This window comes from Aulostomus chinensis, chromosome 20 (genome assembly GCF_037954235.1).
Source record: "Aulostomus chinensis isolate RoL2024-O1b breed Wild chromosome 20, RoL_Achi_v1.0, whole genome shotgun sequence".
Classification (NCBI taxonomy): domain Eukaryota; kingdom Metazoa; phylum Chordata; class Actinopteri; order Syngnathiformes; family Aulostomidae; genus Aulostomus; species Aulostomus chinensis.
Window position 1 is genome coordinate 22,086,974 of NC_141339.1, and position 15,587 is coordinate 22,102,560.

Below are 15,587 nucleotides of genomic sequence, written 5' to 3' on the forward strand. Positions count from 1 at the left end.
AGTTTTGTTCCACAAAACTTGCTTATTTTATTATATTATTTTGGTCTTTCTTCATGTAAAACCACGTTTAATAGAGGAGAGGAGGAGGAGAAGAAGAAGGGGGCGACAATAAAAATCAAGACGCCAGAGGAACGGCGTGGAGCGCAAACTTCCATCCAGGCCGGGGAGAGAATCTGTCCATGCTACGTCACTGCGGCGTAAACTCTCCTGAGAAAAAAGGAAGGCAGAAACAAGACGAGAGCAGGGAAGAAAAAAAAGAGCGGCACATCCAGGGCCAACGTTGAGAAGATAAAATTCCACATTTACTCGCCTGACCACCGTGAATTCGAACACTTTGGGAAAAAGACCCATTTGCCAAGAGCGATGAATCAATACCATATTTCTGTCAGCTCATTTTGTCAGGATAATTCAAACATTACAGACGGAGAGCCGCGTAATGTTTTCTGAAATTTGTCGCAGGAAACGTGGTGCGGTTTTGCTGGTCTGGTGCAGGATTACATTCCTCTGCCTCGGCCTCTTTCGCTCCAAGTTCTCACCGTTCAGAGCGACTGCTCGGCGATTAGATTAAAGATGTAAACCTAATTCTATCTGGTTGCCAGGACAGACACGGGCAGATTTTGTGCAGCTTATCTCACTTTATTTGCTCTGGTTACTCCGCCTGAAGGGATAACGCATCAACATGAGCAGTCTCACCACAATAATTGATGTCTGTTAAATTGCTCTGTTGCAGGAGCTCCACATTTACACCATTATAGGAAGGTGGAGGCTGCTGCCAGGTAGCAGCACAGCCAGGACCTGAGCGCTGACTGGGGGCTGTTTGGAGGCAGCGGACGCATCGGAACATACATTCAGCAGACAGAAACACACCGGCTACTTCCTAAAAGCTTTAGAGTTTCAAGACTAAAGCTCCAAGGGGAGAATATGACAGGAGAATAAATCCTCTCAAGTCTCGGATGCGGTCTTAAAGTAGCAGCAGTCGTAAAAAAGGGCCTTAAAAACGCTGATAAATGGAAAAACGATGAACGGACATGGAAATCGCCCCAAAATGGAGGTTCTTCTTTTTAACCTATTTCACCACGTTTAGGAGACTGAAATACACGTTTTTAATCTGTAACATGTGACAACAAGGGAGCACTGGTAACAGTTGGCTCATGCTTAGCTAAGAGTGCTAATCAAGCAACTACTAATCACTTTAGTCTAATTAACTATTAATTAACCCTTGATATACCGTGTTAAACATGTACCCCTGAAGCAACAGTTTTTTCCATTCACCTCTGCTGTTACCTGTAACATTAACATGCAAATCACTGGTATGACTGGGGACAGTTGGCAACAAAGCATAAACTGTTAATTACGAACTGTACTAAATGTGTAACTGTTAATAAAGGGTTACCAATAAATGCTTGTGCGACACGTAACTCAATCCACGGAGGTGCAGAGGGAGGAAAACCAAGTAGAACAGAACATAAATGGACGTGGCGATTCGAGTACAGGGAAGATTTCTGGTCCACTGAGATGTAATTGGACTTTAATGTCCGCCATCAGTTCCCCTACGGTCACGCCGCTGTGAGGTCACGACAGGAGAGATGAGTCATACAGGTGACTTCTGATGATGATGATGAGAAATAAAGTGGCAGAGGAACCGTTCTCCTGAGAGATCCACCTCCACGCTGGGTTCTGCGGGATGGGAAAGTCATCTCCTGTCCGTTTCTATTCTTCTCTCTCCGCTTCACATGAAAACACAACACACAGTGGCACAGCAGGAGGATGGCAGCCATATTAAAAACAGATTAGTCACATTTGCAGCTTCATGGTCTTTGAGTTCTTCCTTGCAAAAAAAAAAAAAAAAAAAAGGACACTTTATCCCTTCATGTATCAAAACACTGAGCTGGCAGAGCGCAACAACTCAGCAGCTGCTGGGTCACGGCGTCGGTCTTCACATGGACGGTGTTTTCCATCCTCTCATCACTGGGAAGCATTTAACCACAGAAAGTCTTCACCAACAGGAGCTATTAGCACAAACGCTGAAGAGGAGTCGCAGGGTTGTTCATCTCCTTCTAGGAGACCAGCCTGCTGCTCCTCGCTGCCTCCTTACTGTGCGAGAATGTCTTTGTAGATCGAATACAGAACTAAGGGTGGAGTAAACTCCCCCTGAACTTGTCACCGTCACTGGGAAATAACGAGGGCTTTCACACTCTGAACGTGGTGTCACGCAGGAGAAGGCTTCCCCGGGAAGTCCTGAGTCAGGCAAGGCAACATTCTGGTCCTCATCACCATCAACAGCATCAGGCGTCTCTGCTCGGACGAAGTTCTGGATTTTTACGGATGATCTGGCAGCCGTGTCATCTGCTTGTGCTGACCTCGGGGGAACAAAATCCCACCAAGAGACTAAACAGCTGTGCCAGACAAGCTGGTCTGTATGCCAACCAGGAAAAACCCAGGAGCCGTGCATCAACGGCCCAGCAGCCCCCACAGGAGCCCCCAAAGGAGCCCCCAAAGGAGCCCCCAAAGGAGCCCCCAAAGGAGCCCCCACAGGAGCGGTGCAGGGAAACGTTGAAGATTTTTAATTACCTGGAAGTCTAACACTCAACAAAAACCATAACATACAAAGTTCTATCTTAACAAAGCCAGAGGTGCTTTCAGTCCACTTAGTAACATCTGGAAATGCAAGAAAATAGAGCTGCAAAGGGAAGATCTTAGTAGCTTGTTTGGAGAGCTGCTACTGCTAGTAATTAAAAAAAACAGGACAAAAGACGCAAGAGGACAAGCCCGAGCACACGAGCAGCACCAGAAACAGTTTATCCATGTTTGTTTGTCCATTCTAGGCTTCTGTAGATGGAAGATGGCGTTCTCCCTCTCTCATAACCAATCCCATATTCAGGTGCGAATCCATTCTACATAAATTCCGGTCGTTTTGTAGGACCTCATAGGTGACAAAAACATTTATGCTTTCCGCTTCCACAGTGAAGCGTGTGTGTGTGTGTGTGTGTGTGTGTGTGTTCATTCGCCCCAAAAAACTGGACAATGACTCCCTGTCTTGTTTTGTTCTTCATCTGCAACACGCACACACACCACATTTGATCTTTCACATCCATTTTACACACTTTTGTACATTTTTGTGATCAAAAATGCATGTGAGTATGAGACAGGCATTCACACACATTTTCTCTCTCTCACACACACGCACGCACGCACACACACACACACACACACACACACACGGGGGCTGGCCGGTCCGTGTCATGGTCAGGACAGAGGCTGGAGACAGAGGGAGGTCTATTAGAGCTGCATTCCAGAGTGGGCAGAGCCAAGGACAACGTGGTGCCGTCATTTATCTCTTCATCTGTCGCCTGCTTCTTTGTTCCGCGTGAACTTGCCCTTCTATCTTTGCGAGGACCACTCGAGTCTCGGGGCCGTTCCAGGTCCAGTACTGAAACCGTCTGTACCTCCTGATATCGGTCTGATACACTTCCTCCCTCTGGAAGAAACCAGCTCGAGGTTTTTGTGCGGCTGCTCTTTGCTTGGCCTGCCGTCTAAAACCACACACGGACGACACGCGGCAGCCGTCTGTGCTCCTCAGTTCTGTCGCAGCAGGTTTACCTTCACGTTTCTGAGGGAACCTACCGGGCCAGGACCAAACATCAGCTCGCCACGTCCTTCATAGGAAATTGGTTCAATTTGGTCTTCAAAAGTTGAAATTGGATTTTTTTTTTTTTTAAAAGGTAGACATAAAGACAACAAAAAGGCTGACCAACGAGTGAGAATACAGGAGCGTGTAAAGTACAAGTACACATTAGTCGTCGTTAGTACGCCCGTAATATTAACGCTCTCTCTTTTCCCTCATCCACCCTCTAAGTGCTGGTCAGGTCGACTCCGCCCTCGGGCCCTGCGCCCATGGTTACTAATCTCCCTCTCTCGCTCTTTCACAGGAGGTTTAATAACCTCGCTCAGTAGGGCGAGTGTGTATTTACCAAGAAAAAGAGCTTTAAATGAATTCGGCTTCATTTCACGTTGACGGATGGAAACACAAAGAAAGAAAAAAGCGAACAGCTTGCTGGAGATTTGAGGTTTACTCGCGCCGCCTAATATCACGGCGAGGCCGGATTATCAGAGTCCCGCCAAGACCGCGGCGTTCCATGAAACCAGGGAGAAAAAAACGTCACAACTTTATTCTCTAGATACTGTGACTGACTGTATTCAGTTCTCTAAAAAATGCCATTTATTTTAGAATTTTTTTTTTTTTATAAATATCCAAACATAACTGCTGATTTTTTTTTAACTTCTAAAAATACTAGTTTATGAGAAATATAAAGACTTTACTCCCTAAATACTGCAAATATTTGTTTAAATTTGTGATGATGTTTTTAGTTAACGTTCATAAGCAACAACTGAGTTTGTGTTGTACGTCGCTTTGGACAAAAGCGTCTGCTAAATGAAATTGTAGAATTGTAGAACAACAAATGTGTTTAAGCCAAATATGGCTCTTGATAATTAAATCGTTGGATGAAGGTTGATGCTTTGCAGGGAGACAAACGGGATAGAGTTTAGTTGAACTGGGGGTGAAGTTCAAAATAATTAGGACAAGACACCGTTAGGCCTCCGTGAGGGAGTCAAACGTGTGACGACTCCAAGCTCTCCTCCTCCTCCGATATTGACCTTCACTGGGTCTCTCTCTCTCTCACACACACACACACACACACATCTAAACGGAACACGACGGATTAGCAACTGACGTGGAGCTGCTGGTGGCAGGACCTAAACCAGAACACCTTCTTGTCTGATATGAATCAAGGACGAGATGAAACACCAGAAGAAGCACTTGTGACATCTGGAACGCCAGCAGAGGCGCTTTCACACGCGTGCGAATGAAGGAGTCACCTTTACAGGCCGTTCAGTTTTCTTTGGCTGTCAGCAGGATTACGCTAAAACTGTAGGGTCACCGTCCTGTCATGGAGGAGCAGAGCCGGAGCCTGAAGGTCGCTCGGTTCTCTGAGGTTCCCTGCTTGTGAGTCTTTGCCAGGACTGTCTTGAAAACGGGCAGAATTAAAGGTCTTTGTATTCAAGGGACTTTTCTTATTCGAACACATGCAGACATTGTCACCTGACACTAAAACACCAGTCTAACTAGCAGACGGAGGTGAGAATGACTGGGAGAAAAACAGCTGGTTCTCAGTTACAATTAGCCAGTCTAGCGTATGTGCTGGAAAGTTCTGGGTGTGCGTGAGTGCACAAGGTTCTGTTTGTAGTGGACGATTTTAAGCGACAAGCTCATATAAAACCAAGGTAGAGAGACAGAGTGGGACCCCTTCAACCAGACAAAGACTGACCAGCAGCCTACTCGCCTTTGAGGGGACGCCAGCGTCAGGAAGGAGGAAAGGAAATGAAGAAGAAAGGTTCTTTTTGTGGAAGGCAGAGCTGGGAGTCTTCCAGCAGGGAACAAGAATTAAATTACAGGATCTTAAAATCTAAATCTGCTTTCTTTGACGTCTTCTTGAACTTTCAAGTGTCCCACTACCATTTAACACCACATCTGGATATTAACGCCATGCAGGTATCTTTAATAACTTCAGTGGCGTGTCCAGCGTATTGATGTTCACACGAGTGTCAGTAAAGGCGCTGTTAGGAGTTTTCTCGATCACACCACTGCCTGAAGCCTGTTCCCGGCAGCTGAGGCTGCACCAAGCATCGCCACTGTAAATCACTGACTTAAATGGAAGAGTAAGTAAGAGTAATTGACTTAATTAGAAGTGGCCGCTGTGTTTAAACTGGGGGGGCTATTTAGCGGGGCTCCTTCGGTTCACTGGGCCAGTTTATGGGATGTTAAGGCCGCAGTGTCTGTGCGGTTATGAGGAAGCGTCTCTCAGGGGGCTCAGCCAGCTGTTGCTCGGCTGCAGGAATGTTTAAATGAAGTGATAGCGGTGGCGGAGGCGGCGGTGCGGTTTGTTTGAATTCCTCTCAGCGTAGTACCGGTCTGATGAGGCAACAAAGCGAAGGTCTCGCACAATGACTTGTGTACAATAGAGTAAAGCTGTTTTTCTGCCTCCTCATGCGGCGGCTGAGTGTTTCCTGGCTCAAATGAATGGATCAGCTGATTCTCACCGCTAACTACCGGGTCCACCTCCTTCTTCCTGATGACATTTACGGTTTACCAAACTACACAAAACAAACCTCTGGGGTCTCACTTCAACACATTAAAAATGGCTGCCAGTGTGGCGCTCGCGCTTGTGTTTTTGTTCCTTGGGTCACATAAAGAATCCAGCAAAAGAGAGCAGCCAAGGAGAAGCTGCATCTTTTATAGAGGAAAACAAAACACAAAAAAAAAACTACAACTTTTAAATTGCTTCCTCAACCTTTGAGGCCGTGAGATAACTTGAGTCCGACGTTTAGGTACGAAAAGGAACTTATTTACTCAACTTAATTATTTTGTGGCTACAAGATATCAATTATTCTGACAGAATAAAAAACTGATGCTGTCATTTTGTGACCTCAGAATAATGAAATTGAGGGAACAGGTTCTGCTGTGGCCCCTCCTTACTTTTCTATAATTTGTGCTTCAAGCTCAACTCAGTTATAAACCAACACGGCACGTCTGTGCCAGCTCTCATCGCACTGCACTGCTGCAGGATCAAATCCTCCTGCAGTGTGTGTGTGTGTGTGTGTGTGTGTGTGTGTTTGTGATTCTCTAGTGCTTTTAGAATCTGTTGCTGCTTAAGTTTACTTGTAAACCCCGCCCCCCCCCCCCCCCCCCACACACACACACACACAAAGACTTGGAGGCCTAACTTTGGTGCCTGCCATGATACTTGTGAGGTTTCAACTCAAGCTCTCCTGCAGATGTGGAGAATCACTGGAGCGCCGCTGCTTTTATTTACACACCGCAGTGTCACACGTCATAGCTTCTCCTGACTTTGTTGAACTGCACGTGTGAAGGTTTGCATGTCGATTCTTGGAGGAGTTTGTCAGGCTTCAGCCGGGTACGAGGGAGGGCCCTCAGAAAGGAGGGCAAAGGTCAAGTGAGCTGCACGAATTTAGGTTATGGAAGCAACGCAATGCCATAAAAACACGAATCCGGTTTTACAATGGGATATTTCAACCTACGGTAAATTTTCACAGTGGAATTATTGTATTCCATAAACACCATTTTAGCTAAAGTCCACATGCAATTCGCCACTTTTTTTTCCGTGAAGCCGACGTTGACACTCAGTAAAATCAAGTGTAAAACTGTTCAAGACCTCGACAGAGGGAGCTGAACGTGCGCTTCAGCGCCAGCGATGGGCGTGGTCATGAATGCAGCAGAATCAATAACACATTCCTATTGATTCTATTCTGTTCACCAAGCCTGCAGGCTGCTAGTTTATGCGCAACTACTATGTGTTTGTAGTTGTTTGCCTTCACGGCACATAAAAATGATTCCTTCCCTGTCTCTGCTGAGGCGACAGCTGTAGATCAGAGGCAGTATATTTCCATCCGTGCTGTTCTTGTCATTGCTGGATCTCTGGAACCCCTCAGCGGGAACCCCTCCATCCGTGGCTCAAACATCCACAGGGACTCAAGAATGAAGAGATTTCAGTGGTCAGCCCACATGAACAGGATCCCTCTGGATCACCCAGAAAGAAATCTCTCCAAAATTTGCTCTCCAAACAAAAGGAAGGCCCAAAAGTACTTTGGTGGTCAAAGATCAAACATGTTTGGTTCATGAGTTTTGGTTTGGAGGGTTTGTACTGTGATGCTGAGCAGGTTTCAGGACTACACCAAGAAACACGCTGTCCTAGTACACCAACGCAACAATTGGATAAACAACCACACAGCCAATTACTTCCCTCGGGCGAGCAAGAAACACAGAAACTAAAAACACAATTATCCCAAGAGAGAGGGAGGAGAGAAAGAGACAGAGAGAGAGCGAGAGAGAGAGAGCGAGAGATGTCATCCAATTAGTCTTTACATGTTAATTACTTTTGTGTGAATGCCTGATTGAGCCTGTGTGTTGACTTCTGGACTTCCTTTTATTGCAGGAATTAAGGACTGACTTTGTATCTCTCTCTCTCTCTCTCTCTCTCTCTCACTCTTCATGTGAGTGTGTGTGTGTGTGTGTGTGTGTGTGTGTGTGTGTGTTCCACTTACGACAGACTCCTACTGGGAATGCTGGATGTTCTCCAGACTCTTTTCTTCAGGACCATAGCACAGAAAACACATTAGAAAAGGCTTTATGCTCCCTGGGACTGATTGCATATGTGATTGACATACTTTTGTGAGTCTGTGTGTGTGTGTGTGTGTACATGAATGTGTGCATGTTTTGTTTGTGTGTTTGTGTCTGTAGATGTCTCCTCTTTCTTGGTAACGGTCTCCAACATCTGGCTTTTTATTCAGGGATAGGTTTGATCTGCATTCATTCCTGAGTCTAATGAGTCAGCAGTGGACACGAGCATTAAATGGCTTCAGTCAACACGGATGGACACAAAACCCCAGTGAACATGCTGATTCGTGGCATACCGGGGCTCCGCTAGCAACAATAGCCACGGAGGCAGCGGCGGCCTATCAGCTACACCGGTAACTTCTTCAACTTTTTGTCATCGTGGTTGCAAATTCTCTCTGTGTTCAGGCGGCAACATTTTGAGTTTGAAAAACCAAACTGGAGCAAGAAGAAGAAAACCAGCAACCAACAGACACACGGCCACGGTCCTCCATGCTGCTCGCACTACAGCTACCAAAGACCAAACGCTTCCAGTGCTCCGACGGCAAAGAAACGCGTCAGAATAACGACACAACCACATACGTGTGTCCGATACTTTTGACTGGGAATGTGGGATTCACGCGTTTACTACGTGTTTCTGCGTACGTGTGTGTTTGCCTGAGTCTTTCTACTCTCGTCCACGTACATGAGGAGGTTAACGTGTGTGTGTGTGTGTGTGTGTGTGTGTGTGTGTGTGTGGGCACACATTCTTTGCATGTATGATGGAGGAAGGAATTCCTTATCCGCATCAGGAGATCAAGATCAGAACCTGCTTATCTTCAACAACAATGATGTTTTCACAAGTGTGTGGTTTACGACCTGTAAGTGCTCGCTTTAAAGTCCTTCAGAGTGGCACTTAGCGGTGTCAGATTTACCCTCTCCAAGTTTCCCTATGGACAGACTCAGTCAAACACATATGGTTTTCATTCTTGTCAGGTTTTTATCTCGTATCGTGTTGTGAATGAGCGTGTTTTCTTAAATAAACCTCAAAGGATCTAAAGTGTGTGGTTGGATAGAACGAGGCCGCCATAGTTGGTCTAATGGTCAGGTATGTGCATGACTGAAGCCTTGCCAGTGTCCTCCAGACCTAAAATTTTTTTTTTTTTTTAAATGTCTTTCATATTTGAACCTAAAAGAATGTTTAGAAAGCTGTGAGGGAAAGAGACACAACCGAAACTTGAACCCAAAAATGAGGTTAAAGGCTGATTCAGACACGGAGCCTCAGTGCCACACAATTGTGAACACTTTTACTTCTGTGTTGCAGTTAAAGTGCCGGAACACTAGTTGGCGTCAGGCCTCCGATTCCACTGTGTTGCGTCTTTACTTGCGCGGCTGAAACGCATGTAACCGGCGCCGCACGGCTCCAAGGTAGAGCGGCTGACCCAGGACGCTGTCGCCTGATTTAAACTCAGCAAAATTCTTGTTTGAATGTTTCACAGCCTCAGTATAACAATGGCACGCCGTCCATCAAGTTCTCCGGTGATCCACTGGCAACAGAAGAGAGCACAAGGATGCCGATCCAAGTGCAGGACGTGACTCAGCTGCACTGAGAAGCTAGCTGACGTTAAAGCTCCGCAGCTCGGAGGAAAACAAGGACATGACTCACGTCTACAGACCGACCCGTAAAACACGGCTTTGCTTTGTGGATACACGCTATTCATGTAAATCTCTGAACTAATTTGACTCAAAGGAGTAAGAGTACACATTTCTACCACATTTAGCTCAGTTATGGTTATGATGAAAGCTGGTAATAGAACCCTATATCCCAATGTGGCTCATAAACATAAATATAAAAAGTGTAAATCCTGTACAAACCTGCAGTCATGGACACCCAAGCAGCCTTTAGCTCAGGCTCTGTCCATACATGGGCTAGTAAAAGTATTTTACACAACATGTTATTCTGAGAGCAGGCGCCAGATGTAGTACAGCATTTGTAGCAGCCTGGCTGGGCTGCAACGAAGCTGGATTAGATTCCCTAAAAAAACAAACAAACAAACAAACAAAAACATGCTGATAATTGTCAGGAAAAGATTCAGCGCCGTTATGAGCTCTACCCGCGCTGGAGAACAGTTCTAACAAGGTTCTGTTCCACATGAATAACTGGTTTGTTGCTGGCAGTTTGTTCCTCTATCTCCTCTTGTTATGACCTGCATTTAATATTTCACAGTTAGAAATTAATTATTCAGTGTACTCCGAGAGAAACATCCGAAAGACGTTGGTGTTAGCGGAGGGACAAGCAGGGACCAGAGCTCTGCTTTCGGTTTAGAGAAGTTCAGCTTTGGTTTCTCACAGGAGCCAATCAGGAGGAGGGTTGGTTCACGCAATAAAACTCATTTAGGCATCAAAAACTCCAATCCCTTTTGTGTTGTTCAGAGTAAACATCTGGACTGATGATTGATGAGCCTACAGCTGTGCGTCAGAGGCTCAGTGTTTTAAGGTTACTTGTCTATACGTCATTTGAATTTGGCACAAACATCCACTGGGACTCGCAGATGGAGAGAGGTTTTTTTTTGGGGGGGGGGGGGTGTCAAAGGTCACATTGGGGCGTACAACCACAACGCAGCGCTCCAAGTTGTTGCTGTTACATGCAGCGTTTCAAATTACACCCTGAAAGTATTTAAGCTGGTAAACATTTTCGAAAGTGTTTGCTGCTTCCGAGTCGGGAATTCAAAAGATTCTCAAACTCCTCTGTGATTTTACGACTGGGAAACATCATCCTATTAGCCGAAGTTAAAACTTTCAGAAATAATCACTCCCACACTTGGAGAAAAAGGCTGGCGATGGATTGAAACACTGAATCTACTGCAGGCTGCCAGTCATTGTGAGCTGAACCTCTCAAACATCCCAGCGATGCCCACAGAGATTCAAGATGCGCTGAGACGCCAATCTAGAGAGAACGGCGCCCGGTGAGATTCTCTCAGGAAACAGAAACAGTCATTTTCTCCTGAAGAAAAGCAGAATGTTGCAGCCGGTGTCTTCACCATTGTAAATGATAACTTTCTTTAGGTTTCCTCGTCTCTGTTCCTGCACTGTGTCATTTGAGCTGACCAGTCACGACCCCCCCGCTAACCTGAATGCTGCTTTCACACGCGAGAAGCTACACATCAGAAGTAATGACAGAGACAACAAGAAGAGGAGGAGGACGTGGGAAGCTAACCGTTAGCATCTGCATTTTAGCACGCCCAGATCGGCAGTCGAGGTGAAGACATCAGTCTTGTGTACGAACACGTTACTGATCCTCTCTGCCTCAGTCTTGTCACATCGTGGTAGATTAAAATGCACAGGTGTCCCGCAGTTCACCTCTTTTCACCAGCAGATGCCGCCGCTGCTCAGCAACATTACATAATGCAGCGTTAAATAAGAAAGACTGACTTGAGACCCATCGCTGGAGAAACAAACGACATCATCCCCTGCTGGTAACCTGGCAACTCAAGAAAATAAGTCCCATCGGAGCGGAGTGTGTGCATTACCGCCCTGCGAGCATCAGGCTCATGAAAGCAGAAGAAATCCTGAATCCATATGTATTGAAACGCTTGAACGGAGAGAGTGGAGTTGCTGAGCCCACGGGACTTCTGGGAACGTGCCACCACTCGAGCCAGCAAACATGCACAGATATGGTGGCTTTAATACAAAACAGGCCTCTGGAGTAACAGCAGCCCTCTTGAGCTGCGTCCGCGACGACAAGCGACGACTTAGTTCCTCCGACATGATAACTGGTTTCTGGGTCGTCTGTGTTTCACCAGGCGTGGACACTCATGGGAATTAAACGTGTGACCTTTCAACTTTGGACAAATACCTCCGCTCCTCCCGATCAGAGCTGACAGAAGTGTCTGTGAAGAGATAAGCTCGCAGGACTAATGGACCGATAACGCAGCTCCCCTCGTGGATCCGATTACCTCCGTCTGTTTCTCTTTGTCATCGCAGGAAGTACTCGCGCACTTATCATGTCAAAAAGGCAGATGTGTTCAACGGGAGATGAAGCTCCACGAACTGGTCTGAAAGCACTGACGATGCTGGCTACGAGTTTCGAGGCAGGCCAAACGAGCCACATAAGAGCTGGAGGGGAAACAAAAAAACAAAAAAACGAAAAGTCAAGTGAGAATTCAATCAAAAGCAAATGTGGGTAATGCCGAGTTGAACCTGGGAAGAAAATTGGCGTGAGTGTTTTTGTGCGTTCGCTGGCACCACATGAATATGTGCCAGAGCATGTGATGAAGGGGCCTCCCGCACAGCGGAGCCACTTGGGTTTTGGATGGCCAGCATTTAATCTAAGAGGCCATTGAAGAGTTTGGTTTGATTGCTGCTCTAAAACAACTTCATCTAAAGGCTCTAAATAACCAAATACCTCTGACACAAAGCTGGTCCAAACTGCATCTCCGTGCCTGGGAACACACACACGGCTACGTCCAGTTAATGGCATAAGCCCTGTGGTTACGGCATGAGAGGGTGGCTCCAGAAGAAATGAAATCAGGATTAAAGAAAACTCCTTCTGATTCGACGCCAGGAAGCTTGCAAACGTCCTGGACCTGTCACCTTTTTCAACTTTATCTTACCTAATTCCTTCCTGTCGCCCCTCTATCTCTGTCTCAATCGCGCTCTCATCTCCCCTCCTCTAATAACACAGTTGACATTTACAAGGAGGCCACAGCAGGGTTTGCAGAAGGTACCAGCCATAATGTGTGACGCATTGCCAAAAGCCTTCTGATTCTCACACACACACACACACACACACACACACACACACACACACACACACACACACACACACACAGAATTTGTCTTAAGTAACACTGGGATCTAGTTTGAAACTTTCCTTACCTCCCTTTGAGAGTATTCAGATTTCAAGTGATACTTTACCCACAAAGTTTTCTTTTTTGTATTTTGCATCACTTCTTTGTGACTACAGATTGCTGGAGGAGCCAGCCATGTATATTTAACTTCAGGCTAACGGTGACTGACGGCTAACAACAGCTACAGAACAGATCAATGGCCAAACTTTGGACAAAACAGACTAACTCTGACCCCTCCGGTTCGGCGCTCGTTCATGCTAACCAGCTCGTGCATTCAGTTGAACAAACTCACTGGCGCCGGTCCGCTGCAGCGCCCAACAGTGACCGTAAAACCCCTTGAGGCAGATCTCCAATTGTGATTTCCTGCGATAAACGTATCTCACTTAATTCAAAGTAGACGGGGCTATTTATGGTCTCCGATCAGCATGGACGGACAAACAAAACCTGGCTAAATGCAGTCCTGCGTGGGCCACTTCTGGTGCTGCAAATCTCAGAGAGCATCGACATTTCTTAACTCCCAACATCAAACATTCTGAAGGAGAACGTCGAGGTCACTTTTCTGCGCTGTTCTGGGATCAAAAAGGTGAACAAAAAAAAGTCCTCAAAATTTAAGTTCTCTGAGTTGCTTTGCCTGTAATCTCGGTGCGACGCAGTCGTAGTGGAATATTTGTGTTACGGACTCAATGCAGCCGGAGCGTAACTTCTAAAACTTAAGCCTGGTCCTTAACGACTGGCCCAAAAATCAAGGAACACATCTTTTGTCCCCATCTGCACATGCCGTCCCCAATTAACTGGCCTTGATTCTTGGTTTTTGTCCCTGAAAATGGTTTAAGTCATTCCCACACACACACACACGCGCGCACGCACACACACACACACACTCTGGCTACAAAGCTACCGTGGCGTCAGGCCAGGGTTTTTTTCCAAATCAACCAGGAGGAGGAACTGTGGCGGTGTCAGCTCTGAAAACGCTGGAATTTATTACGCCGCTGTGTCTCAGAGAGAGTGATATGAAATAACAGCTAATAACATCTAATGCTGATTTCCATTACTCACACAAATTTCCACATTATCGTGTCACTCGTGCCAATCACCGGGACACGTGATGATGGCGGGACTCTTGTTTGCGCTGCCATATTGAGGCCTCGGCCCGGGACCTGAGAGGAGCTGGTGTGGGACCTGTGGGTTTTTTTTTCTGGGTTCGTGCGTGACGAATCTCTCCCCTGAACAAACACTGGTCATTTCAAAGCTGAAAGCTAAAATACTTAACAAGAGACCAGTCCCTCACCATTATTCTCGACCAACCTCAAAACAGCAGTCAACCATGAATCACCGATGAAACAAAGTGTGTGTGTGTGTGTGTGTGGGGGGGGGGGGGGGGGTACGGAAAGTGCCAGCTTATGTTCAGCCCCCCCCGCCCCAAAAATCCAGAATAAAATGCCCAGCATGCAACCTGATGAACTGATCTAGAAAATGAGTTACTTGGGGTTAGGGACAGAATTCATGCAGGGAAACATTGCGTTGTTGACAAAAAAAACAAAAAACAAAAAAACGCAGAGGGAGAAACTACGGTGCTTTTTTTTTTTTTTTTTTTAAACACAACAGCGCTGCCGCCATTTTGAAACCATATGTAAATGAAGTGCAGAATAATGTCTACAGAATGTCAGACAAGATGGAGCCCACCTAAATGCAACAGGGCTTTAATTAATGTTATGAGTTGCACCTGTGTTTGGCCGACAGGTACCGACCCCGGCTCCCCGCGACGCCGAGCAGGTTCGGCAGCGTGGATGTGTGGATGGATGCCCTGTTCAGATTCAGATCAACCTACCTTCAATAAAGTGACACGCACACAACTTGTAGCCCGGCTCTAAACCTGCATAGTTCAAAGAGACGCAATGCATTATGGGGCAGATGATCTGTCTCTCACACACAGAATCCACATGGTACCTTCGGGACAGAGTATTCAATGTCATACTTTGTCCAGACTCGCTCCTCCTGCAGGGCTGTGGCTGTGTCAGTTGATGAATGAGCCAATAAACACACACAACGCAGACGCAGTCAGATCACTATTCTGGTCAAGTGAGGAAACCCAATGAAGCAACCGGCAGCAGGACTTCATGTTTATGGACTTTAGTTTATACTCCAGGGGGGTGTGTGTACGTTCCCAGTCTTAAACCAGAACAGAGTATGTGAGACTGGAGTTAAGTTTCGAACCACATCCTGAGCGCTACTTAAGACCAAGTATGTAGCTTTCAGTGCACACGCGTGTGTGTGTGTGTGTGTCCTTTACAATTCAGTCTCAAGGGCTGATGTAATCTGCATAACTGAGCTATTGAAACAAAAGATGGACAATAAACTCTTTCCTGATGTGGGCACAAAGTGTACAGTCACGTCTCTCTTCCTCCTTCTGAAGACTCGAGAGTCTGTAACAGTGTGGTAGTTACAGCTCCGACTGTGTGTATCGTGAACTCTACTCATGTTCTACACTAGCGAGATGGTCAAACGTTGCTCTCTTCAGCCGGACGCCGCAGTTGATAAGAAGGTACCAACGGGTCAGATGGAGTTCA

The 15,587-nt window shown here is 46.3% G+C and overlaps 1 protein-coding gene across 14 annotated transcripts in view; it reads right to left on the bottom strand.

The window, feature by feature from the left end:
• The window catches only part of scara5 (scavenger receptor class A, member 5 (putative)), a 187,455-nt gene that overhangs the window by 41,833 nt on the left and 130,035 nt on the right, over positions 1–15,587 (bottom strand). The window lies entirely within an intron of this gene.